The 27848-nt window shown below is 40.6% G+C and overlaps 1 protein-coding gene across 1 annotated transcript in view; it reads right to left on the bottom strand.

Moving 5' to 3' along the window:
- Positions 1-27848, bottom strand: part of RALB (RAS like proto-oncogene B) — a 74461-nt gene that overhangs the window by 39152 nt on the left and 7461 nt on the right. The window contains exons 2-3 of the mRNA XM_065671500.1: positions 24133-24224; positions 20319-20471 (exon numbers count right to left, since the gene is read on the bottom strand). The gene's annotated coding sequence lies outside the window, so the exon portion shown is untranslated. The remainder of the gene's footprint in view (positions 1-20318; positions 20472-24132; positions 24225-27848) is intronic.

Here is a 27848-nt window from a genome sequence, read left to right on the forward strand (position 1 = left end):
CAAAGAAGTGGTAAATGCCCCATCCTTGGCAGTGTTCAAGGCCATTTTGAACACAGCCTTGGGCAATATGGTCTAGGGTGAGGCGTCCCTGCCCATGGCCAGGGGCTGGAACTATAGTCTCCTACACTGGAGATATTCAAGGCCCGCCTGGACAAGTTCCTGTGTGATGTACTGTAGGTTACCCTGCTCTTGCGGGGGGGGTTGGACTAGATGATCTTTTGAGGTCCCTTCCAACCCTTGGGATTCTGTGATTCTGTGATTCTGTAAGGTCCTTTCCAACCCATACCATTCTATGATTCTATGAACATTTGGTTTAATTTGGTCATTTTCCTTTCATTGCAAGGGCATGTTTTAAGACCTTACAGGCTGTGTTACAGATTTTCTACCCTTGAGCAGAATGGCCAAATAATGTTTGGGGTTTTTTTTGACATTTTTTCATCAACTACAGTTTATTGAACAGTGTTATATCTTGGCCTTCTAAAATCTTGTTTACTTTATTTGACATTATCATAGATGAGAGCAGAATCGGTGTATATCATATACTGCAAATCTGCACTTGTACTACTGCTGGATCGTGTGTATCTAATGCAAATATTGAAGAAATTAATTTAAGAAGTTACATCTATTCAGAATGAAAAATTAAAATTTACAGTAAGAAACAAGCCCAAGCAGTGTCTATATCTTAGAAGAGTCCTTGAGAACTATGATTGCTCTTAACCATGCAAACCACCTTTGTGTAACTCTGCGATCTTTAGTAAGAAACTTTATACAACCTTTCAGAGAACAATAAATCAAACTTTGACTTTTCAAAATTGCTTCTCTGCATTCAGGCATGTATTTCATCCTCAAGCTGGATTTCTTGAAGGACAACACAGGGCTTTAATTTTTTCTGATCAGACTTTCAGGAGCAGAAAATTAATTGATCTGGCTCACGTAACTGTATTTATTCCTCTTATAATCCTTGTCCTTTTTTAAGCTCTCATTTTGTTATGTAATATTTCTCTAATATTTTAAATGGAATTACAGCCAGGGCATATGACATATAAGACCTGCTTTCCCCCTACCTTTTTACTTTCATACCAGCTTCTGTCTGTGAAAACATCTGCAAAATGCTACATGGCAATTGATGCAGAACTAAATCCTTACAGAAATGGTCAGATAATGCAGAAGGTGGCCCATAATATTATCTCTTCTATTTTCCAGAAGCAGTGCACAATGCATCAAACGTAATGTGGAACCTTTCAAAACAGAAAATGTAGAATTAGCCCAGAAACTAGTGGTTTGATTATAAGCAGCACCATCTGCTCTTAGCTTTGGACAGTAACAATTATATTGTTAGAATTAGAGAAGGGATAAAAACTGATTAGTTAGGGAGACTATTCCGAAAACTTTTAGTGCCAGTTCAGAAATCTTGAGTTGCCACATGTGAGGTGCTTGGTGGTGCATGCCAAATGAATTGTTGGCCTCAGGACAGTTCATATAGTGTAAAAATCAACTTCATATTGAAGCATTGTGAACATCATTATTTCAGTTGAACAGAAGGAATTCAATTCTGTTCAAGATCTGGTTTCTGCAGGTAGCAACTGATCTCTGCATATACACAGTATAGGAGAAAAAAAATCACATTTTTCCCTTCTGCAGAACAATAGAAGACTTCAGTCTGCAAACCTCAAGCTTAAACCCTTATGTGGGTCACTGTAAGTTAATTGTTTAGGTTAAAAACTAGCTTGCTCATACTGTTCCATAAGCATGCCTTGTTCATGGAAATAGATGGACAATGCTAAGCAGGTAATGTAAGCCTGCCCATAGAAGCTACAACTGTAAAGACACTAATGCCACTAGTGTAGCCAATATAAATTGTGATATCTTTATGAGATCAGGGACTGTTCAGTGTGTGCTGTAACTGTTAGGTAATATAGCTCGCTCTTCTACTGGCTCTGGTTTAGAGAATAGTATGCCATCTTTCAACAGGCATTAAATACACCCCTTGCCTAGCATAAGATAGTCTTTGGCTTGCTATTTGGGAATTTTCTTACTAGATATGGGCTCCAATCACCTAAGAAGAGGAGGAAACTGATATCTGGTTTACTATATGTGAGGTAGATGCTGTATCCCCTAAGACCTTGAATACAATGGATGAATCTTCTTCCTGTAATTTGAAAGAAAAGACTGCTACTCGCTCTTTCCTTTCCTCTTTTAATTTATGGAGAAGGGCAGGACTTACAAGATACCCTCTTCCTAAATCATTTCCTATCAGCTTCCCACTGAAGTAGTTGGCTTGCATAGATTGCATTCAGAGAAGGCATCTGAGAGTGTTACTGAATCTTACTGTAACAACTTAAAATGTTACTTTCCTTGAAGTCTACCCAGTCCCTTTGCAAAGGTGGGTGGTGGTGGATGGAAACGTTTGTGATCTTAGCAGTTCCATTTAACAGTTAAAACTAATTTAGGATGCAAGACACTCAGGACAGCTAGGAGGCAGGTAAATAGCTGGAAATAGGCAAAGTAAATGGAAGAAGCAAAATGTTTATCTTTTCTTGAGAAATGTTTTAAGCCACCAAGTTATTTCCTTCTAAATTTAGAAAATACATTTATATGGAGCAAGCCTGAGATATTATTATAGTCTTGTGACAACTGCCACTTCCTTCCAAGAAAGGGCAGTCCGTCATGCTCTTTGGAAAGCAAAAATGCGATGGATTTGGCTGTTGTGGCTGAAGAGATCCATTATGTCAAATGCAAAATGCAGTAGTCATGTCACATCCATGCTAGATTCAGCCTGATGTAGTTCTGCCTTTTCAGTTTCTTTCCACAGAGCCTAAGCAGTGTGACCACCTGCTGAATCTCTCTTTTGATTAGCATGTAAAGAATCCTTTGTTGGATCAGCTGGACTCTTTTGACTTCTCAGCACCAAAAGCTGAGTAACAGTTTCCTTGTGGCTTTTCTCCAAGGGTTTTCTGGGGATAATTTGGGAAATTTTCAATTCAGGAAAAGATGGTAAAACTCGGGTTGTTTTCCACTTAGCTGATTCATATTTTCTTACTTTATTGTATGATATTAACAGAGAGAGGTCTAAGCTGCCATTTTTAAATACAGTCTGAATCATGGCAGAAACAGTTGCAGTCTTCACCTGCTTCTACTTTTTAATTGCATTGCTTGCATGGCAAGAACCAAGAAACAAAACCTTAATGAACATACATAGAACCTTAATGACAGAAAAGCTATCTTAGTGTACTGAAACTTCTTGTAAGAACCACAGCTTTCTCTGGGCGAGGAATTCCAAAAGGAATTGTAAAGATGAGCTCATTTCTAGCCAATTAGTAAAGATGAGCCCTGAAATTTGAGGAAATTTGAACTCTACAGGCAGAGTAGTGCTGCAACTCTCTGCCATGATTCAGGCTGCATTTAGAAGTGGCAGCTTAGACCTCTCTCTGTCTTGTAGTTCAACTGTTGGCTTTTGGCACAGCTGTTGCATGACAGAGGTGAGCTACCTAATAATTACCAGGTCTTCCTTCTTCTAAATAGGTATAAATCAAAAGTAATCTTTCCTGTCAGTTCCCAAAAGCCACAAGTGTAAAAACAAGTAGGTGTGATTGCCATGCTTTGTCCTTGGTTGCTACACCCACAGCATACATTTCACTAGCAACTTTCATCTCCTTCCTTGTAAAAGCTTCTAATAAAAGGGCTGCTCCCCTTAACACATTAGTTGTAATACATTTACAGCTGTCAGAAAGGAGGATACTGCATAATCTTACAGATCTCAAGGTCACAAATCAGCAATGAAAAAGGCTGTGTAATTTATTTCTCAAAGGAGAAGGTTTCCACATCCTTCAAGCTAAATATATGTTCTTTTTGGCTATGGAAGAAATAAGGCTTTTGATGCTTTTCTGGACAGCTACTGAGGACCATGATTGCCTACCCCAGGTAAAGATTTCATTCCACAGAAAGCCGTAATTAACAAGAAGACCAGCCTGTAAAGCTGACCAATACAATGAATGACAGCTTTTTTTGACACACATTCCTACTTCATCTAGCAAATTTCAAACCAAGCTTGCTCTGTCACAGGTTTGGATTGTGGGGAGACTCTTGAGCTGCTGCTGGAAGCAATATGGAAACATGCTAGTCCAGTTTGGGAAGTGCTGACCAGCAGACAGAGCTATGATACATGAGATGGCACCACACTTATGGCTACTCCTGGTCTTATTTCAGATTCACACCACAGAGCTACTTCCTATTTGTATTTTGGTCTGTGAGAAGCATGCTTTATGTTCCAGCATGAGAATGTGAATGTTTTTTTATTCTTATTAACTAGTATTAATTTTATCTCCTTTCCTTTGTTAGATTCCAGATTTTTTTACTATTCTTTAGGCAGTGGTGTGTCAATGGCTTATTGCTCCAGGACATAACTCATTTGTACACCCAAATGAAAAAGCCTTTTTCAGCATGCCAGAGACACAGCTCCAGATAGACAGCTAAAGCTTTCATTCATTGAGCTTAAGCATTTTCTTTTAAGCTCCTATGATTTCCAAATCTACCAAGCTACTTTGCTGGAAGCCTTATTTTAGTTATATGAAAAATGTTTTAGTTCCAGTTCTTATTCTGTTCCATGTACAAACATTTCATTCTAATTCTGCCAAAACTTCACCACTCTTGTTCCTGTTAATAAAATGAATGTTTTTCTCGTCTGCATCCTGTTAGTGCTGACACAGGTTCTTAATACACAGTATAGATTCACCCTCCCAAGAACAGGAAATAGCCTGCTTTGCTAAAATAATGTGGACTAAGAAATTTTAAGAGGGAAAGGTTAGCTAAGAACATGACAGTTAAGAAGATAGTTAAGAATGGAACAGAGTTATAAATACCAAAGGGAGAAGTATCAGAACTGGTTTGAAAGTCTTTGATAAATGGTAACAGTGATCGTAATGAAACATAGCCTGAGAATTTAGCCTAACGTCAGCATTCTTCTTTGTTCATTTTTCCTTTCTCAGGTTTTTGTTGGTTTGTTATTTGGGTTTTTTAATGCATTCTGGCCTGTATGACTTACATTAATTTGAGCATATACCCATTTCAATTTACACTATTTAACAAAGGTTTTACAAGGTTTTTTGCAATTGAATTTTGCTGATGATAACTTGTGTGTGGAGTCGCCCCATGAGGATGACAGATTTAAATCTGTCATTTAAGCTGCCATTTGTGCCAATTTGTCTAAATGCTGTAAGACAACCAAATCCACTAGTAAACAGTTGAACTACGTAGTTAACAGTGGTTAGCTCTTAAAAATATTAATATTACAAAAACTGCCTGTGGAACTGGCAACTTCTAGGCAAGAAGAGAAGCACTAGTAGGGCACAAGAGATTGAACCCTCATGTCCCTTTCCAAGTCAGAGTCAAATCACCTTGGCTTAGGGGATATGGCAGTTCTATGTGTAAAGACAGACCACTGTTTTTCAAACTCTGCTATTTAGTCACACTTAATGTTTGAAACTCACAAATTCACAAACGATATGCAGTAGTTGTGCAACTAAAGGTGAAAGTTCTCAGCTGAGGATTTTAATGATATTAATGTTTTAAATAGAGGCACAGCACATAAAAAGGTGAAAACGGAGTAAGTGTTGTTGAATAAAGGGTGACAAAACAAAGGCAGGCAAGTCCTCAGGTTCTTAATTTTATGGCTCCCTTGAGCAAATTACGAAGTCACAGTATAGGATAGTGAATTTCAATGGGTACTTTGAACAACCATGTATTAAAGCATGGCATCTCTTTCCTGTCCAAGTCGGAATATCCTTCTGCTTAAATAAGGATGGGTAAGGGATTTGCTGTGTTAATAAGGGACTCTAGCTGATTTAGCATGACTAGGCAGGATGCTGTCCTTCCTCTGAGCTTGCTAATGAGTATCAGGAAGTAGTGCCTTCCTTCCCGGCTCCCAGCTTGCTACCTCTACAACATTCCCTTCCTTTACTGGCAGGGCTTCCTTGGCAGATGCCAGCACAGATGTGCACACACTGCTAAAAGAAATTGGGGTCCAGCCATTTCTGATGGATGTAATAATCTTATTTCTTTCTTCTCTGTTGTATATCATGCATAAATAACTGCCATGTTTTACATAGCAGTGAGTGTATTTCGGTTGCGAAGGATGATCTATAATTAACTTTGTTGTGATAATTATTAAAGCAATATAGTATTTTGGACATACAGATTAATTACAATTTTGGAAAGCAATTGTGTTGACACCTTTGGGTTTAAAATACGCTGTACCAACAAATTTAAATATGTTCACAGTTGTAGGGTTTTTTTTCAATTCTAGCTGTCATGTTCACATATTTCACCCCTGTAACAATGGACTTTTTCCACTGATAACTCAGAGGAAATAGTGTCTCCACCCAATTTTTCAAAGAGCAAAACACAGAAGTTCCCCAAATATTTCACAGCAAAAAATCGCTATCGTAGAGCAAGAATTTAACCCAACCCCAAATACTAGCATAGATACATGATCAAATTGGATTTCCTGTAGCTTGTGACCTTATTTGAAACTATAGTGACCTCAGTAGCATAGTGCCTGGTTTGGCAACCACTGCTTTACACACTGTTAAATAGATCTACATTTCAGAGTTCTAGTAGCTGCCTACAGCATGAGGCAGCATATAGTCAGCATGTCCTGAAGACAAGACCAGGGTTATGTAATGTTTGTATACTGTAAGATAATGGGAATGAATCTATTAGATACAGCATCACTAGCCTCCTTTCCCCTTTGGTCTTTGTATCAAGAGCTATGACCATATTCCATTCCAGTGACTTCAGCACCAAATCTGGATTTACATTGGGATCACAGAGTAGAATTTGACTGCTATTCAAGGTAAAGTTAATTTGTATTGTAAAATTACCCCTTGTTTCCTTCATAATCTTCACAAATTTGCATAAAGTTACAGACATATATGATGCCTTAAAGGTGCATTAAGACAAACATCCCTTCCCTGTAAGGATTACAATCAACAGTAAGAAATAAAAACACAATACAAAGAACTACTGCCAGGAGGCAATAGATTCTTCCCATGGACTATGCTTTCCTATAGGACATGCATGCATTTAGTAATCCTTAATCTACAATCAGTCCAGGTTAAGTACTCAATTTCTTGTAAAGATGTAAATAGCAACGCCTAGTGGATTAGCATAGAAACACTCTTTGGAAGAAAGGCATTTTAGGAAGGATTTGCATGGAGATAGCATTGTGATTTCTTCCAGAAGACTTATCAGAAAAGAATTTACAGCAGAGAAGAATAGCTCCTGCCTTTTCATCACAATTACTTTTTTGAAAAACAAGCACTGGAGGGAGATAAGGGAACTTTCTCGTAGATTATTCCTATTATCAAATAGCAACTCCACCCTTCCCTTGTATTTGGCTTCTTCCAGAGTGCCTGGAGCTGCTGTTTTGTTCCAAGACTACCCTCAGAAAAATCCCCTGCTGTTATCAGACATGCTAACAAAAGAAAGAAATGTATACTTCTTCCAGAGAGGAAAGATGTAATTAACTGCCATCTATCAAAATCAGGAGAGGTACCCCTTTAGCTTGACTGAAAGTTAATGTAGCTTTCCCCTGTATTGTAACAGGCTGCATGTGCTGAAACCAAGCCATGGGCACATCCAGTAGCACTTTTCCTCAAGCAGAAGTTTCAGCTGAGATTTACATCGATCTCAATTAGAGAGTCTCCCTGAAGATACAGAAATTGTTTCAACTTGTATTAAAGTGAAAGTTATCAGTTTTGATAATTCATACTTAGAGTATGTTAAAATTAAGATGATACTGTAATTCGTCACATTGTTTTTTAATCTTTGCGTTAGCTCAGAATGGTGCTTTTTCCCACTAGCAAATGAGCTTTGCTGTCAACTACAAGGACAGCAACTTCTTTTCAGTCCCCATCAGCAGTATGATTACTGTACTGAAGGAAGATAGGACCCAAAACCTGCTGAAAGTATTCACTTGAATAAAAAGCTTGCAAGATCAAACCATAGATCCGGTATCCTTGTACACATACAGAATTCAGACTTACTGAAATTATTTCCATATTTACAAGAAATTCATAATTCCTACAGTTGTATAGAGAAATTGAGTCATGCATCACATGCAGATGGCCAAAGAAAGACACAAATACAATACAAAGAGTACAAAGAAATGTATTGTGACTCATCAGTGAGTGATACCTACAGCAACATGAAGTGTATTAATAGGATAGTCAAGCCTCAGAGGCTGCATGAGTCAGATCCCAGGTTAAGAACAGGCCATTGAGATGACAATCAATAGCAGTTCAGGACTGTGATTTCATACCTCCTACCATTCACACTTTCATTCTCAAACAGTGAAGCAGGCTTGAGGGGGAGGCTGCATGTAGCAATAGGATGCAGGGGAACACTACTGTCCCTTGCTCGCTACCGTGTATCCCATATCCTATCCCCCTCCCTCGTCCCCAACAAGCAGCAAAAGAGTGGCAGTTGTGTGGGAGTGCTGCTGGTCTTACCTGCCCAACAAGGAGATAAGGCAGCAGCAGGCTGTGTGGGAGTGCTTTCTTTCTTTCACATGTCCAAGCACTTACAAACTCATTTACACAGCAGCAAAACAATTTATCTGTGTCAGGTGCTGTTCTTGCACACCTCTCAGAAACATGGGCAAGAATCATCCTCCTTCCTTTCCTTCTCTTTGAGATTATGCAGCAGCTTGCTCCTTGGAATTTCCATAGAATAGGTGGTTCAGGCCAGGCTGAAGATCCTGCAGACCTGATCAGGCCAGTCAATGGGCTGCATGTTGAACCATGCTGGTGAAGAATTTTCAAAAGTAATCTGTGTCAGCCTGATTACATCCACTGACTGCTGTGGGTTTGGCCAATGCTAAGAGCTTTTGGAAATCACCGTCTGTATATGGACACAGAAACTCTTAATCTATTCTCAGTCTTTGTGCAAACCTTCTCTTTGCAATAGGACACTCTCTGCTCACAGCAGGCCTACCCAGTCCTATTGCTCTAATCTCAGGCGCTGGGCAACATTATAAAGAAAATTGTCGTCACCTAAAAACTTAACCAAAAGCTTGTGGCTTTTGGAGTCATCAGCCATTACTAGAAAAAAACAGAGACCAGTATGAACAAGCTGAAGTATTATACTGAACTCATAATCCTGACAACTGTAGCCAGTTTTATTTTCCCTTGGCTATCTCTTTTGTTGCCATATCTCTCCATTCTGAAACAGAAACCCAGTGGACACAGCATGGGATTATGTATTTAGTAATTTAACTGCAGCCTTAACCTCAGTTCCTACATACTGTAACAATGTGGAAATGATTTCACAGTATTATGAAGGGAAAAGTTCTGCATGACAGTGCTGAGGTGGGAAAAGTACTGTTTATGATTGTGATTGATTGTTGCTACAGTGTAGTTTTAGTGAGAAAAATCACAGAATCACAGAATCACAGAATCCCAAGGGTTGGAAGGGACCTAAAAAGATCATCTAGTCCAACCCCCCTGCAAGAGCAGGGTAACCTACAGTACATCACACAGGAACTTGTCCAGGCGGGCCTTGAATATCTCCAGTGTAGGAGACTCCACAACCCCCCTGGGCAACCTGTTCCAGTGCTCTGTCACTCTTACAGTAAAGAAGTTCTTCCTGATGTTAACGTGGAACTTCCTATGCTCCAGTTTACACCCATTGCCCCTTGTCCTATCACTGGATATCACTGAAAAAAGCCTAGCTCCATCATCCTGACACCTACCCTTTACATATTTGTAAACATTGATGAGGTCACCCCTCAGTCTCCTCTTCTCCAAGCTAAAGAGACCCAGCTCCCTCAGCCTCTCCTCATAAGGGAGATGTTCCACTCCCTTAATCATCTTTGTGGCTCTGCGCTGGACTCCTTCAAGCAATTCCCTGTCCTTCTTGAATTGAGGGGCCCAGAACTGGACACAATATTCCAGATGCGGCCTCACCAAGGCTGAGTAGAGGGGGAGGAGAACCTCTCTTGACCTACTAACCACTCCCTTTCTAATGCACCCTAAGATGCCATTTGCCTTCTTGGCCACAAGAGCACATTGCTGGCTCATGGTCATCCTCCTATCCACCAGGACCCCCAGGTCCCTTTCCCCTTCACTACTTTCCAGCAGGTCAACCCCCAACCTGTACTGGTACATGGGGTTGTTCTTCCCCAGATGCAAGACTCTACACTTGCCCTTGTTAAATTTCATCCAGTTTCTCCCCGCCCAACTCTCCAGCCTGTCCAGGTCTCGCTGAATGGCAGCACAGTCCTCTGGTGTGTCAGCCACTCCTCCCAGTTTTGTGTCATCAGCAAACTTGCTGAGGGTGCACTCAGTTCCCTCATCCAGGTCATTGATGAAAATATTAAACAGCACTGGTCCCAGCACCGACCCCTGAGGAACTCCACTAGTCACAGACCTCCAGCTAGATTCTGCGCCATTGACCACAACTCTCTGCCTTCTTCCTTTCAACCAGTTCTCGATCCACCTCACTACTTGATCGTCAAGCCCACACTTCCTTAGCTTATCTATGAGGATGCTGTGGGAGACAGTATCAAATGCCTTACTGAAATCAAGAAAAACTACATCTACCGCTCTACCATCATCCCTCCACCTAGTCACTTCCTCATAGAAGGCTATAAGGTTGGTCATACATGACTTCCCCCTCATAAAACCATGTTGGCTGTTCTTAATGACCCCCTCATCCTTGATATGCCTAGTGATGGAGTCAAGAATAAGTTGTTCCATCATCTTTCCAGGGATGGAGGTAAGGCTGACCGGTCTATAATTACCCGGGTCCTCCTTCTTGCCCTTCTTATAGATTGGTGTGACCTTTGCCATCCGCCAATCCTGAGGCACCTCGCCCATTTCCCACGACTTACCAAAGATGATGGAAAGTGGCCTAGCAATGACCTCCGCCAGCTCCCTCAGCACCCGTGGGTGCATTCCATCCGGACCCATCGATTTACAGATGTCCAGTTTGCATAGCTGATCCCTAACCCAATCCTCATCTACCAAAGCAAACTCCTCCTTTGTCCTGACTCCTTCTGGGGCTATAGAAATCCGGGGCCCTCGGGGAGAGTCTGCAGGAGTAAAGACAGAGGCAAAGAAGGCATTCAGCACCTCTGCCTTCTTTATATCCTCTGTCTCCAGGGTACCCACTTCGTTCAGCAGTGGGCCTATATTGCCTCTTGTGTTAGTTTTATTTGCTATGTATTTGAAGAAGCCCTTTCTATTGTCTTTAACCCGACTAGCAAGATTGAGTTCCAAGGAGGCCTTAGCTGTCCTAATTGCCTCCCTACATCCTCTAACAACTGTCCTATATTCCTCCCAAGCGGCCAGCCCCTCCTTCCATAATCCATAGATTCTCCTTTTCCACTTGAGTTTGCCCAGCAGCTCCTTGTTTAACCACGCCGGTCTCCTAGATCCCTTACTTGACTTCCTACTTATTGGGACGCTCCGATCCTGAGCTTGGAAGAAGCGGTCCTTGAATGCTAACCAACTATCTTGAGCCCCTTTACCGCCTAGTACACTTTCCCATGAGACTTCCCTTAGCAGTTGACTGAAGAGGCCAAAGTTGGCCCTTCGGAAATCCAGAACTGTGGCTTTGCTAGGTATTCTATTCCTCCCACACAGGATCCTAAACTCCACCATCTCATGGTCACTGCAGCCAAGGCTGCCATTGACCGTCACCACTTCGACCAAACCCTCCTTGTTGGCGAGTACTAAATCTAGCAGCGCTGCTCCCCTAGTTGGTACGTCCACCATTTGCATTAAGAAATTATCATCAATGCACTCGAGGAACCTCCTAGACTGTGAATGACTGGCTGTGTGAGTCTTCCAGCAAATATCGGGGTAATTAAAGTCCCCCACGACGACTAAGGCATGTAGTCGCGAGGCTACTTCCAGTTGCCTGTAGAAAGCCTCATCAACTCCTTCGTCCTGATCAGGAGGTCTGTAATAGACCCCCACAACTGTATCACCCGTGCCAGTCAGCCCCTTGATTCGTACCCACAGACATTCCACTTGCTCCTCATCCGACCCCGGACAGAACTCAATACATTCTAGTTGCTCTCTCACGTAAAGAGCCACTCCACCACCTCGCTTCGCTGACCTATCTTTCCTAAAAAGGACATAGCCATCCATGACCACATTCCAGTCATGTGAACTGTCCCACCATGTCTCTGTAATCGCCACTAGATCATAACCTTTAGCCCGCACACAGACTTCTAACTCCTCCTGTTTATTCCCCATGCTGCGTGCATTGGTGTACAGACATTTCAGGGAGCCAGTCCTAGTACCCTTTTTCCCCTGCGGGACAGGGTCTAAAAAGCTATCCTTTCCCACAAGTGAAACAAGAGATTGATAGTCCTCCTTAGCCCGCCATCCTTCAATCCCTAGCATGTTCCTCTTGGGCTTGTCCCCAACAGGCCCTGTTAAATCCCCTCCCCCCTTCATAACTAGTTTAAAGCCCTGTCAATAAGCCCTGCTAACTCCTGCCCCAAAACCCTTTTTCTTCTCTGGGACTGGTGTATCCCGCCTGTCACCAGCAAACCAGGTGTCCCATACAGCAGCCCGTGACTGAAAAACCCAAACCCCTGCCTTTGGCACCAGTCACGTAGCCATACATTAACCTGCAGAGTCTTCTTATATATCCCTTCACCCTCGCTTGCAACAGGTACGGAGGCAAACACCACTTGCGCTCCAGACCCTTTAACCAGCCGTCCCAGGGCCCTGTAGTCTCTCTTCATTGCCCTTACGTTCCTCGTAATAATTTCGTCACTGCCAACCTGAAAAACCAGCAGCGGGTAGTAGTCAGACGGCTGCACCAGTTCAGAGAGCTTCTTTTTAACATCTCTAATCCGAGCCCCAGGCAGGCAGCAGACCTCCCTGTGGGGTGGATCCGGTCGACAAATGGGCCCTTCTGTTCCCCTCAGAAGGGAGTCACCCACCACAATTACTCTTCTTTTCTTCTTGGTTGGAGAAGTTCTGAGGTATGTGGGTGAGTGACTAGCCCTGGGTGACTCACTAGATAGATTTGCCTCACCATCTCCATTCACCTGGCCCTGAAGTTCCAAGACCTCGTACCTGTTATTCAAGGGCAACTGGGAGGGAGGAAGGGATTGTGAGGGTTTTCGCTTACCTCTCCGAGGAGGAACCTCCCTCCATCCATCCTTGTCCATTAAGCTCTCTCCTTCTGTCTGATGGTAGGAGGGAAGGGGATCCATATCTTGTTGAACCACTTCCCTCTGTCCTTGCCTTAGGGTGTGGTTCCACCAATCTATTTCACTTTCACACTCTCTAATGGCTCTCAACCTTTCCACCTCCTCCCTCAGTTCAGCCACCTGCCTGAGCAGGTCATTTATTTGCTCACAGCGAACACAAGCAGTATCACTGGCTCCCTCCAATACAAGTGCCAGGCTCAGGCATTCGCTGCAGCCAGAGACCTGCACAGCTGCATGTCTGCAGGAAGGCTCAGTCTGGATACCCACATTAGTACTCACTGCTGTAACCTAAATGTTTCTGTCAGTTTGGGAATACACCTTATTTATAAAACTACAAGAGTTGAAGGAATGTTCATCACTCAAGTTTAAAAGGTGAGTTTTGAGTAAAAACAGGGTCTTGGCTGACTAAGACTGAGACAACCAGGACTGAAGGATGTTGGCATTTAGAGCACAGTAGTAGCAAAACTTTAAGAAGTAGTTTTAACTTAAACTTTCAACTTAAAGCTTTGACAGAGCAAAGCTTTAGGAAGTCTCTCAGATGGAAAGGTTTGGGCAGAAAGGAAGTGAGAAGAATGGAGGGTGCTGCTTACTAACGGGAGGAGACAGGAAACGATGCTATTATTGTGGCAGCAGAACTGATGAAGTTCGGATGAGAAGATAAGCTTTAATTTGCATGCTTTAAAAATACTCATGCAAAGTTGGTGATTTTTTACTGAAAGATTAGGGCCAAGGGACATTGTAGCAAGGGAGTTTTCTCCATTTATATGAATTGTAATCTACAGTGCTTTAGTTTTTCAAGTAAAAAACAGTGCAACTTTATGCAAAGGATATCTGCTTTACATTAGACTTGCCATATTCTGAAGAATTAGTTATAAACCTTAAGATCTGTGTTTTACAGGAAGCTCTGGGAAGGGTCTGTCCAAGCTATGGTATCTTGAGAAGTCACTGCTGGACATAGAACAGGCAGCAAGTCAGATCTAACTCTATTCAAGAGGTACTAAGCAGAGTATTTCCACCTTGAATACGTGCTTTTATGACCCCCAGTTGAAGAACTCTGCCCAGTCTTTAACCAAACAGGAGAGACAAGAGTCCCGAGGGAATGGGACCATAGCTGGGTCTTGTGAAATTAATGGGGGAGAGCTTTCCAGGGGAAAGCATGTTAAATTTCTTTTATAGAAGTTATTTGTACAAACCTATCTCCTAGGAAACAGTATTTGCTTACATTAACATTCTTTACCTAGTACTAGATATATAGAATGTGCCTAGGTTCACTGCTGTCTAGATTTCCCTCCTTTAGCATTCCTACAGCTTGCCAGCATGTCTGCTTCTGCAGAAACAAAGGTTAATTAAATACATCCGCCCATTAGAGCAAGGAGCGAACATTACAATCTGGCCCAGAGCTACCTTCTTCAGCTGTCAGCACTGAAAGACACTTGGAACCACAAATTAGTCCTCAAGCAAAACTAATTTCATCAGAAACTGCTTGTTTTATTGAACAGAGAAGGCCTTCCCCATATTTACAGTTTCAGCTTGTACTTGCTTTTCTGTACCTAGTTCGAGCAAGAAACATCCTAGTGGTATTTTGCAAGTTGCACGATCCAAGATTCTGGGATCTTTACAGATTAACACATAATAAGGTATGCTGGAAAATATGTACCTTGTCTGCATTGCTAACTCCACCTTTTATAATTGATACAATTTAGGGTAACTGATACGGGATTTTTTTGTTACTTGTGGCATTCGTTAGCTTTGTACCTTTCACTGTGCTTGTACAATGGAACTAAACTGGCCAACTCCCTCGTTATGCATTTCTTTTCATTTTCTTTTCCATTTCATTTCCTGGCTGTAATGTATAAGCATATTACCACAAATTATTTCTTATTTCTGTGAAACAAATCTACATAATAATATATTCACTATACTAATTCTTCACATTATATTAACACTAGCACTGTGGCTGTACCTCAGTTTCTCTCTCACTGTCATATAGGGAATGAAGGCAGACAGCATATACCTTTCACAAATATGTACTGTTACCATGCCTATAATCCCCACTGCTTGAAGAACTGCCATTCCTAAAACGATTTTTTCTGCTGAAGCAAGAGAACAAAGCTGCAATAGCAGTGATTCGTAATGTGATTACTAAGGTAGCCAGGACACATTGAGGTTTTCACTGGAAGTAGGATCTTAAATAAAGTAATTATGTAAAATAGCATGATGTCTGGTGAATCAAAAAGGCTGACTTGTTTTCTATTCTTTCAAGTAATAGACGAAAAGAGTAAAACTCTATGTCCAAAATTCAAGGCCCATATTATGTCAGAGCTCTTCTCAGATTCAATACTGTGTTATGCATTCTCCATTCTCATTTAGATTATCCATAAACAATTTCTGATTTTCTCAAGATGACTCATTCTTCATACCCGTTAGCTGAATTGTCGCTGAAAAAGATTCTCTGCCTATGAACTGTATTGGCACGTATTTAATTTCTATTCTTTTGGTTAGTTTTGATTAGACACACAGACCACAGAGTCTTCTTTCTATTCCCAATCTGGAATATTTGGCACCTGGGTGCATTCTAATATCAAACCCTGTTTTTCAGAAATCATAGTTAATGTTTGATTAAAATTTTCAGTCTCTCAAACATTATTACATTTGATGGATTAATAATACGAACTATGGCTAGAAAGAGACATGAGTGAAGAGCCACAGAAATATTTTCACTTATTTGCATTGCTTTCTTGGGCTTCATTTCAAAGTCTAAGAAAGTCACAGAAGTGTCTTCTTTGTCCACTTTGCTCTGGACAATTCCTGCCTGGTTTTTAAAAACCCCTTTCAAAGGCAGCATCTCTAGCCCTGATAGATGAGCACAGACACAGTGCTGTCTTGCAAACTGCTCATCACTTGACATCAGGCCATTTTCTGAACTCTGTGAGAAAAACACCTTTGTCTACAAAAGAAACTGAAAGCAGTGGAATTTTTAAGGTATTTAATTGTTAAGTTGAAATTAAGTTGAGAGGGTGTTTGCACAACAATTCCCTATTCATTAAATATGGCAAAAGTCTTTACAAAAAACTTGGAGCTGACCACAGCCTTGTGCTGCTTGTCTCACACACATCAAAATACTGCATGATGCAAAGCACTGTATAAGGCTGTGCAACAGACAGCTGTGTCTATATCCAGGTTTAACAGGGAGAAAGCCATGGCAGTATTATTTCTTCATTTCCTCCGCTGAGCCTCCTTCAGTCTTATGGGTGCATACATATTTTATAGGCCATTTATTTTTCCTATGCTGAAGAATGCCATTTAACAGGAATACTGTTAAAATTTATGTATGTCCTATCAACATAAATATGTGGATTATAATCAGGAAAAGCTGCCGGAGCATACCATTAGCCTGAATACAAGCACAATCCATTTAAACATGTTTCCAAGGATCACACCTCTTTATGTACCAGTTATTCAGAGATGACACAGCATAGTTCAGAACTGCACTTCTAAGTAAATATTTCTTAAGACACAATTGCTGTTTTGTGCTTCAGGCTACATTTTCATGTAGCCACGACAGCGTAACCAGCAGTCTATCTTTTGCTTTCTGTGGGGCAATAACTTTAGTATGCCCCATTAATTCAAGCTGTGGGTATTATTAAGTAGAACAGCTACTGAGAGTATGAAAAAGAGCATTACTACATTGAAAGCAAAGAGATTGTTGTGAGTTTTAAGTGTGTGTTCCTTATTTTTTGCGGAGATCTGCTTGAGTGTAATTTTGAAGTTAAGGATTACTGTAAACAAAACATATTAATCTGATATCTGAAGAGCTGATATCTGAAGAAATATCTGAACAATACTAAAAATTCCTGAGCAGGGAAAACTTTTGCAAGTATTTCAGCTGTTTGGGTGATTAAAGCAATACTCCAACATGAAATTGAGAACAATTATTTTAATCATTTAAGGAGTTAATTTAACTTCAGCATTGACTCTGGTTTCATGATTAAAATACAGAGCAATGAATCAGAAGACATAACCTATTTTCAGCATTAGCACTGACTCACTGTGTGATATTAATCAAGTAACTTAATTTAACTGTCTCACTCTCTGTCTCACCTGTCAAATGAGGGAACCTACCTCACAAGTTCCTTGTGACATTAATTAATTAAGCATTTGCTGCACACCTAACATTTTATGGATTTAAGGTGGTGGAAAATTTATTATTAAACACTTTATATGAACAGGATACAAGAGCAGAGTTGGGCGGTTTCTGTAAAGGAAACTCACATTTCTTTCATCTTTGAATTTTTTCAGCATGACAACAAAATAATTAATTACAGGACCTGTTGGTCTCCAATGCAAGTGAGCTAATTGGTGATGTCAAGATTGGAGGCAGCCTGGGCTGCAGTGATCATGCATAGGTGGAGTTCACAGTCTTGAGGGATATAGGTCAGGTAAAGAGTAAAGTCAGGACTCTAAATTTTAGGAAAGCTTTTTAAGGAGTTAGCCTTCAGGGGCAAGGGTGCAGAACACAGCTGGCAGATCTTTAAGGATGCTTCCTGGAGAGCACAAGAGCTCTCAATCCCCAGGTGTAAGAAGTTAGGAAAAGAAGGCAAGAGACCAGCATGGATGAGTCAAACTAAAAGGCAAGAAGAAAATGTGCAGGCAGGTATCCTAGGAAGAGTATAGGCATGCTGCCCAGCTGTGCAGGGACAGGATCAGGAGCTGGATTGGGGGCACTGGTGTATGAAAAGCTGGACATGAGCTGGCAATGAGTGCTTGCAGCCCAGAAAGGCAACCATATCCCGGGCTGCATCAAAAGGAGTGTAACCAGCGGGTCAAGGGAGGTGATTCTCACCCTCTGCTCTTTTGAGACCCCACCTGCAGTACTGCATCCAGCTCGGGAGCCTTCAGCACAGCAAAGACATAGACCTGGTGGAAAAAGTCTAGAGAAAGACCACAAAAATGATCAGAGGACTGGAATGCCTTTCCTATGAAGACAAGCTGAGAGAGTTGGGATTATTCAGCCTGGAGAAGGCTCCAGGGCCACCTTAGAGCAGCTTCCAGTACCTAAAGGAGGCTTATAAGAAAGATGGAGACAAACTTTTTAGCAGGGCTTGTTGCAATAAGACAAGGGGTAATGGCTTTAAACTGGAAAACGGGAGATTCAGACTAGATGTAGGGAAGACATTTTTAACAAGGGTGGTGAAACCCTGGAACAAGTTGCCCAGAGCAGTGGTAGATGAGCCATCCCTGGAAACACTCAAGGTCAGGTTGGATGGGGCTTTGAGCAACCTGATCTAGTTGAAGATGTCCCTGCTCATTGCAGGGGCATTGAACTAGATGGTCTTTAAATGTCCCTTCCAACCCAAACTATCCTATGATTCTAAAACTGGCTGAAGCCCTTGAAATGAGTCTGTAAATTGAATTAAAGCATAGCCACAACCTAGACAGACCAAACTGTAACTAAGAATAAAAATACATTGTCATTCTTCAGAAGAGCAATTAAAAGACTAAGGCGAGTTTTTCTCTTCTATGATGCATAAGTAAATTTACATCTAATGGAAGTGAAAAGCAGCATATTTAAATCTGGAGAAAGGAAACAATAATGTTTCTTTAAAAAAACACATTTTTTACCAAACTCATTACCACATGACAGCATTGGAACAAAGATCTCCATGAATTCAAGACATACACAGAAATGTGAATATCCACTGTGATATTCTGTGAAATGAAAGAGGTAAAACCCCTCAAGTTGCACAGTACAAGTCAACTAAGAGTTGACAGGCACTTAAAATATAATTGCCTGTGAAGCCCATTGGACGGCTGATACTTGCAACTGTATCAGAAGCAGCTAGTACAGGCTGCTCCGGGATGCAGAGCCCTGCAGTAGGTGGCATCTGGTACAGCAGTCTCCGTGCTACAGAGGCTACACCAAGAAGCGCACAAGCACATCTTCATCATCCTTCTACTTTTATCACAACAATGTTGTAGAAAATTGCATGCTTGTTCTGTCATAAAATTACCATCAGCAACTTTTAACTGAAGAGGAGTTTTCACCTCATAATGCAGTTTAGTAGATAACAAGAAGTAATTATTTTTACTAACATTGTGGTGAGGCCCTATGAATAAGCCAATCAAAACCACAGCGAGCAAAGACAAAATAGATAAATTAGGGTGATCAATGACATATTCAAAGGTTATGTGTTTCCTGTACAGCTGCTGGCCTTACCAAAGACAGGTTGGGGAAAGGACACAATTTATTTGCACATTTCTGAAGCCAGTTATTGTTATCTGAAATACTCACAAAAATATCACTACTGCTTTCTGTTGGTTCCCTTCAAAACAGAATTAAGTCATAGTATAACTCTAAATGTATTACCAATATCATCAACAAGTGTCTACTAAATTAGCATTGAAGGGATATCTAGACAAAACTTTAGGCCCTCCATCAAGAACAGCAGAGCCTTTAGCTCTGCATTTCAGAGCTAAAGACCAAGATGGAGAAGAGCAGAAGTAAGCAAAACAACTCCACGGGTTATGTAGTTATCCTAAAAAGAATCAATGACTCAATGTTTATTTGGCCTGTATGCTTTAGGGATGAGTGGAGATTAGTGCAGAAAACCAGTTCTTTTATTCTCCTTTAATTTTCCTTATTACTAGCAAGCACTACTGCATGCATCGTCAAGCAAGATTAAAAATAAACAAGAGGTGCTTCTCATCCAGCATTAATACAATGCCATGTGCTCATGCACAGCCTCTTGTGTATATTTTAGCAGCTGTTTTTTCCTCTCTGTCCACAGCAAAATAGTATGTTGCCTCCCACAGTACACATACCTTGACCCTTTCCTACACCTAGCCCACATATTTAATCCAGTCTCTGCACCCCAAAAGCCTCCCATGTTGCTGCTGTCCCTTTTCTCACCCCAGCTGGGCCAGGAATCTCCTTTCTCTTCTCACTTCAGTGATGGATAATGACAGCGAGTTCTCCTTTCACTTGTATTTCTGTCCCTAACTGCACATACGTGAATACATACAGACATGATCTTTCTCTGGTTCAGCTTTACAAGTTAGATAGTTTGCTTTCTTAGCTGATACTCACTGTGCTTAAAAGATCGTTCGTCCTAGAGCAGCAGTTTCTGAAGGTGTATGAATAAGGCAGGCAGGAGGATGATGGCAGAAGCAACTCCACTACAGTATTACAGACTAATTCACACGATGACTGTAGCTGGACTCCTCCTAGTGCCTCAGAAAGCTGCAAAAGGGAAGGGCTCAGGATATGATATCATGCACTCATTCTAAAACCGAGGAAACTATTGTCGATGACTGAAAAAAGTAACAGCTTAAAAATCCCTGAATGGCAAATAACAGAAAACTACTTTTCTGCTTCACCTCCCTACCATCTCCAGTGAAAGTTTCAATAATGCAAATGACATGCTTAGAAAACAATATTTAAATCATTACTAGGACTAGCCTAAGAGATGTATTACAACCAAGCCACCTCAGAGTATTGCTTAGTGTTGCCTGGCTTTATCTGTTGTCTGTGCTTATGCCAAATCTTGAGCTTTGAACTTATTACCAGGTCTGTTCAGGCAAATACACTAGTCCCCAGGACAGCTGGCTCTGCAGCCATAGTTGGGTTTGTGTAAGCAACAAGGATCCATGTGTATCCACCCATTGGCAGTCTCCTGACTTGTTTATTGCCTTTTTCAGGGAAAGTAAGATCTTCTAAAGCATCTAAGTGAGTTAGGAGTCCAATTAATGTTTTCTAAGGCAATGTAAGCCAATAGGCTTGTAAATCTCATGGAAAGTTAATGTGATTTTGTGCAGATTTGCTGGGGTAAGTTTTACTCCCTAGATCCCTTTCTAATTGGAAGAAAAAATAATTCATTTATAGGGCTATATTATTATAAATTTATTTCCCAGGTAATCATTTACAGCCTTTAAAAAAAGAAATTAATAAACATTTGAAGCAAAGCAGATGTCTTAACTCAGCACAATTGTTCTTAAGCTGGTTTAGCTTTGAAGTTTGATGTTTCTATTTCAGATCCAAAGAAGTACCTGCAAGCCTGGAAACTTGTCTGTTCTTTCCAGCTTTATCAATCGGTCTAATAAGTCACTCATTTTTCTTTCAAGTTGTCTAGGATATTTTTATTTCTGTTATAATCCCATAAAACACTCTCAGAGAAAAAATTAGCACAGCCTTCAAGCACACAACACTTTCACATTGTGTTTGGAATTGCTAAATTCTCTGTTATGGCAGCCATTGTGCTTGCCCTTGAGATTTCTTTTCTGTGTTAAAAATTTCCTGTGAATTTTCATGTCATTCATCCCAGATTCAGCACTGGGGCCACCCATGACTGATGTGTAAGTTTACTGTAATTCCCAAGTTTCTGTATTAGCTTTTGGTTTAACGGCTTGGGAACTTTATCATATTAAAGCAGTGTAGTGATTGATTGGGCATTTTGCGTTTCAGTGTTTGTCAGTACTCTTCTACTGAGCTGTACAATAGGGTGTTGCTCTTGCAACTCTATTGTTTAAAAATAAATACTTTGCTGCCAGATTTCTTATTCTGTTTGTGCCCTTTGTTACTGGACTTTCAATTTCAGGAACTTGTTCTGTTTAAGGGGATAGTGGAAGAACAATGCTTTATAATATAATATTTATGAAACAGATGCTTGTTTATCCAGCGGTGATGTGTCTCTCAAATAAAACAGCAGTAGTAGTAAAATAAACTGAAACACCATTTTCTTCATAAAGATTCTAGAGATTTTTTAACTATTTGTACTTCTGAATCAAGGATCTTTAGTTGTTCTGTGTAGTAAAGGCTAGTGACATCTCAAATTGGATAAACAAATTGTTTGTGAGGTTCAGGAATATGAATTAAGATCACTAATACATTCACTTTTGTAGAATTTGGGAAGTCCTCAAAAACTGGGATAAAGTTTACATTTATGTTTCTGTTTGTCTGCTTTTGCGTTGACTTTTAGTAGCACTATAAAACCTATACAGGTCATCACTTGGATGTGAGAAGATGATTTCCTCTAACAGCATAGACTTGTCACAGATCTGGGTATGGTTTGTACATTGCATGTACCACATACTCTTAAATGTTCAGAGGATGAGGGAGCTGGACCTGCTGCTTGCTATGAAGGGAGCAGAGGTACCTCTGGTCTGTTCCTACTCCTCTCCACTCCCCCAACGAGGTTACTCCACAGCACACTTCCGGCTGCAGCACCTAAGTCATTGCCCAGCCCAAGCTCTGAGGGGGTAGAGTACTGCCTGCATCATGCTGCTAATCTGAATCTGCAGGAAATAAACCAGATGGTACCTTGGAATATTCTAACTGAGGATATTATGAAGACAACACGCATTACTAAGCAGGCCTTGAGTCCAGGCACATGAAGCAAGCCTAGACTAACCACAGGCATGTTGGTACTGATTCTTTTCTTGGTTCTTTACTGATTTTAACATCCATCTAACTTCACACTGGATTTCTTCAGTGCAAGACAAAAAGCAACTAATTGTGCACAGCTCTGGTCTGTTTTGTTGTATTCCTTTTTCTTCGTGCCAGGAGAACATCTTTCTCTTAGATTCTTGTGTTGTTTTTCAATTTTCCTTCAAAATTTAGTTAGAATTATGGAATCATTAAATAATTTTGATTAGAAGGAGTTGCTGGAGATCATCTCATTTTTTACCCTCTCAAAATGGGGTTATCTTCAAAGTTAGGTCAGTTGCTTAGGGCCTTGCCTGGTCCAGGTGTGAATATCTCCAGAGTTGATATTCCAATACCACTGGGCATCATGTTTAAGGGTTTGACCACCCTCACTGTGAAGTTCATATGAAGTGTAACTCCTGTTCTTCTGTGCAGGTATAAGGCTGGGATATTTCCCCACCTTAACCTACAGCATCTGCTAGTAAACCTGGATAGGGAAATAGTTTTGAGCTTTGGAAAGGTGGGAGGAAACTACAATATCGAGAAGGCTGTAGGAGAGACAGTGATGAACAGCAGTAAGAGGGATCATAGGAGGGAAGGAGAAAAGGAAATAACTCTTTCACAGGTCAGGCAAGGTTGTGTGTAGGAGGATAACCTGGATAATGAGAAGGCAGCAGGACCATAACTAAAATGGTCACCACCTCCAGATCTGGGTACCTCTTATATCCCTAAATAAATCTTCAACAGTGTGCCACAGCTAAAAGTATCTTGTTGGTTTTGGCATAAAATTGATTACAGGAGCTTGCAGATAGTAATGCTTTCTTAGGTTCTCTGTGCAATTTCAGTTGGATAATACACTTCACGTTTAAGACAGTTCAGATATTTTGGTCTGCTACTGCTCTGTTCCAGAGAAAGTTGCTCTTTTGCAGAAAGAGGTACAAGTCCTGCAGCATACAAACACAGACAACACATGATATTTATATTGGAGTTTGTTTAGAAATAATTCGTCTTGATTACAATAAATTCTCTCAGAGATCTCTGGACTAAAAGATGCTTTATACTATATATGCAAAGATCATTATATATGAGGTACAAATAGTTTTCCAACACTAATAAAAAGGAAAAAGAGAAACTGAAGAATTCTTTTCCTTTGCCAATTATTTAATTGCTCATGAATATTCAGTGTGACTGTTAAAACTGCTCTCAGGTGTCTAAGAGCAATACCAGCAGCAATTGCATTTTGCAGTAGCAGAAAGCAGAGGAGTATGGATGTGTGAAAAGAGAGAAAAAATCTTTAATAAGTGTGAGGTGAATTTGTGTGCCTAAGAACGAAAACCTAGGTGATTTATAATAGGGGATCACATTTAGTGATGTAAACGTGTTAACTGATGAGTCCTCACAATACCGTTGTGAAGTAGTGAAGGATTATGCCTTGTTTTGACAGATGGAGAAACAGGGACAGAAAAGGCTAAATTCTTACCAGGATCCTTGCCAGCTTCTTTCAAAGTAATTTCCAATGAAGATCTTTCCCTGCAGAAAGCTTGAAGACATCTCTCCAAGTTCCCTGTGTTACTATGGGAGAACAGAGATGGTCATACACGTTGAAGCTACGGGCCTGGTGTTTTTCAGAGCTCTGACTGGCTTATAATCTGAACAGAGAACAAGCAGAAACAACCTTTTCTATATGACGACTGACCTTGCCAGAGGAAGATTAGTCAATGGAAATTTGTGTCTGCCTGTAGTAGTTAGTAAATACATACCCATCCCTGCATAAGGCCAGGGGCAAAGCACTAGGACAGCAAGAGTGGAAGCCTGAGTTGAGTAGTCATAGCTTTTTGCTGTTGGCACTCCAACATCAACAGAAGTAAAAGCAGAGGAGTCCCAGGCTGATTTTCAGCATTGTAACAGACCTTACACTTGAAGGATGTCAGGTGCTGAGTCTCCAATCTCCCACTTAGACTTTCTGCTCACGATCTGTGCAAGGCATACTCCAAACTTTCCCAACACATGCTCTTTCCACCTGATCTTGGCTCAGTACAGGACTGCTGATGTTTCCTAGATCTTTTCCTGAGGGAAATTATTCAATCTGAAGCTCATGTAACTTGAGATTCATTTTGTACTGCCCTATTAATGAGTAAAGTGGTAATATGGTAACCAGAACCTTGCAGTGGCAAAAGGTAAGTAAAGATTTAAGACATCATGACTTTCTCATTAATAAATATTTATTAAAAAGCTGTTTGGTGGGGTTTTTTTTGTTTTCATTTCATTCTGGTAGCTGGCCACGCTTGCATCAGCGTACTTCATACAGTCAGGTGTACCTTGGCTTTGCCATTCTTTCCCCAAAGTGTCTGAAATGAAGAGACCTGATTATTTGCCAGCTGAACCAAATTCAGTTATTTTTTCCCTAATAGTGGTAAATGTAGTTTGAACGTTGGCAGAAATGGGATTTTGGTATATCTGTGTTCACATCTTAAATGTAGCCTTCACAAGAGGTGCAAGTAGAAAAATCCTTCAGAGGCTCTCCTCATTGCAGCTTCTTTCTGAAATGATTTTGTGTGAGGTGTCCCTGCCAAGGCAGGGGGGTTGGAACTAGACGATCTTAAGATCCTTTCCAACCCTAACTACTCTGTGATTCTATGGTTCTATGAAATGAGCTACTGTTGAAACAAATCTGGAGATAAATAGGACCCCAAGAATATAACTTTGTGTCTGTTAGTGCACTTAAAACTTCAGGAGTTTAAAACCTTCAAAATGTATCACATAGAGGCTGTTAATACCTCTCTCTAAAGAAATAATTTCATTGATCTTAATGATTCAGGGTCTATCATATGCTTGGTGTGTTCACTACTCATTAATTGTAGGGTGTTAATAAAGTTCTTGCTTCCATTGTGCCTTGATGAGACAATAAACTCTGTAAATTCAATCCCCACAACATCAGCCTGAACTACGAAACCCAATCTCTGTGTCCCAAACTCCCAATGTAATCTAAGCAGTGTTAAAAAACCTGATTCTATATCATTTTAATGGCACATACCTAGGCTGAGAAACCCTCTCTGAGCCCTAGCATAGGATATGGAGCTAGAACTGGTGTGTCAGAATGGGAAAACCCTTTGCTTTCTTATTTATTTTATTAGTTTCACCAAGGCCTACAAGCTTCTGGTTTAGCTTGTTTAGAGGGGAAAGGAAAACAAAATCCACTTTGTTTAGCAAAGCATTTTCTTTATCATCTCTTATTACCCTTAAAAAATCTCCCAAGTTACACATCTTTGCAAAATAGCAAGTGATTTGTCTTTTCTCAGTCTGATCTCACTCCTGTGGCTTCCAGGTTTTCTCAGCATCTCAGGTGAGACAGAATGCCTCCTGTTGCTTTCTCCAGATTGTCTTAGTATTTGGCAACGATTTGCTCTCATTTGCAAAGAAGCCTACCTCTTTATATGTAGGCTGCCTCTTTTAGTCATATGCTCCAGCCAAAATACTCTGTCTGCATAAATTGAATTTGTTGGTTTGTGGGATTATGATAGGAATGAGAGACAATCAGAGATGACAGCTCTTGACTGCCTGGTGTTGGTCTTTCAGTTTCAGTTATTCCAGGAGAGGTCAACCACTGTCCCTGCTCTGAGCAGCATAACAGGCTAACATAGTCCATCTGGACTTTCTGTAGGGACTAGAATGGCAAACCTAATACAAACACAGGTTCACAATATAAAACTAACTTAATAATTTGATGCAGACAGTTTTTTGTTCTCCAGTGTGCATCTCATCTTTTGTAATAAAAGCTATTGGGATGCCATGTTGTTATTGGCTAGGATAAGAACAGAGGAAGGAGAGAAAAACATGACTCAGAGTGGGTTACTTGTTAAAGAAACTTATTTGTTCCTATTTCTTACCTATCTATCTATCCTGTACTCCAGCTTCTCCTAATGAAAGCGGATGTTCTGTCCCCCTGAAAATAGCTAGGAAATACAATTTAACCTGTTTAAGTTTCGAAGTCAGCTCAACTTTTCACAAGAAGATAGAAACACAAAAATAAAATTCATCACAGACTACAAGACTCTTAGCTAAAATAATTACATGTATTAAACGGCACTTCAACCATTGACAAAACCTTTAATTTAGTCTAATTTTCACTGAATTGTCTACATTGCACAATAATGAGAACATCTTCATTTACCATATTCTACTGAGCCACTAGAGGTCTCTCGCTCCTACATAAAGCTCCAGGTGGGAGAAAATCTGACGAACCAGCAGGACTAAATTGGAACTCAAGCACACGGGTTTTCTGCAATAAACGCTGGTCCTTAGAATCGCACCACTAAGGTGATTCTGTAAATCATGGCAATTGCAAAAACTGATGTGCCAAACACACAACAAATGTAGCTGTTTGACAAAGTGTATATATGGCGACACAAAAACCAGGTGAGGCTGAAGACAGCAGATGATGGCATTGAGCAAAATAGGCTACAAACCCACGTATCACAGAGTAAACCGGATCATTGCATTCCCAGCAAAGCATTTTCCATATGCATATATTATTACTGACCTTTTTTGCTATTTGTGAAGTAAAATAGCACAGTCTTTCTTGGCAGCCAGACTAGATCTTGTTTATTTGAAGCATACATTTGGCTGTAGTCTAGTTGGGGTGTGGGTGGACCATACCACTACCTGGATTTGGATAATTACAGGCTATCTGTGAAATGGTCACTTCAATATCAGACTGTGAATGTTGGGCAATGTAAACCAGACGTGATACCAGTAAAGATATTTGACTTACACTGGCAATAGTGAAAGCAAAGTCAAACGCTGTTCTAAAGGAAACAAAATTTTTCACCAAATAAATAGTGTCAGGAAGCTGCTTGCAACTGGCTATAAGCTATACAACTCCCTTTTCCTTTCCTGTGCCCTATCTGCCTTTAGCAAGTTTCCTCTATGCACACAGACCTGACCCCCACTAGTTAATTCATACCATCAGCACTTTACAAGACCCTGCCACAGAAACTGCTGTGTCCCTAATTCTGTTTTGGAATTTCTTCCTCAGATTAGGATTCACTTCCTCAGTATGTTAAATTCACGGACAGGGAAGGGTAAGGTCACTTCTGAGGAAAAAAATGGAGAAACACTTCCTCCAGATCAGTTTTGTATTTCAAGTCACGTGAGTGGTGGCAATTTACATCTGTATAAGAAATAGGACTCTAACGG

Source organism: Lathamus discolor, chromosome 3 (genome assembly GCF_037157495.1).
Source record: "Lathamus discolor isolate bLatDis1 chromosome 3, bLatDis1.hap1, whole genome shotgun sequence".
Lineage (NCBI taxonomy): Eukaryota > Metazoa > Chordata > Aves > Psittaciformes > Psittacidae > Lathamus > Lathamus discolor.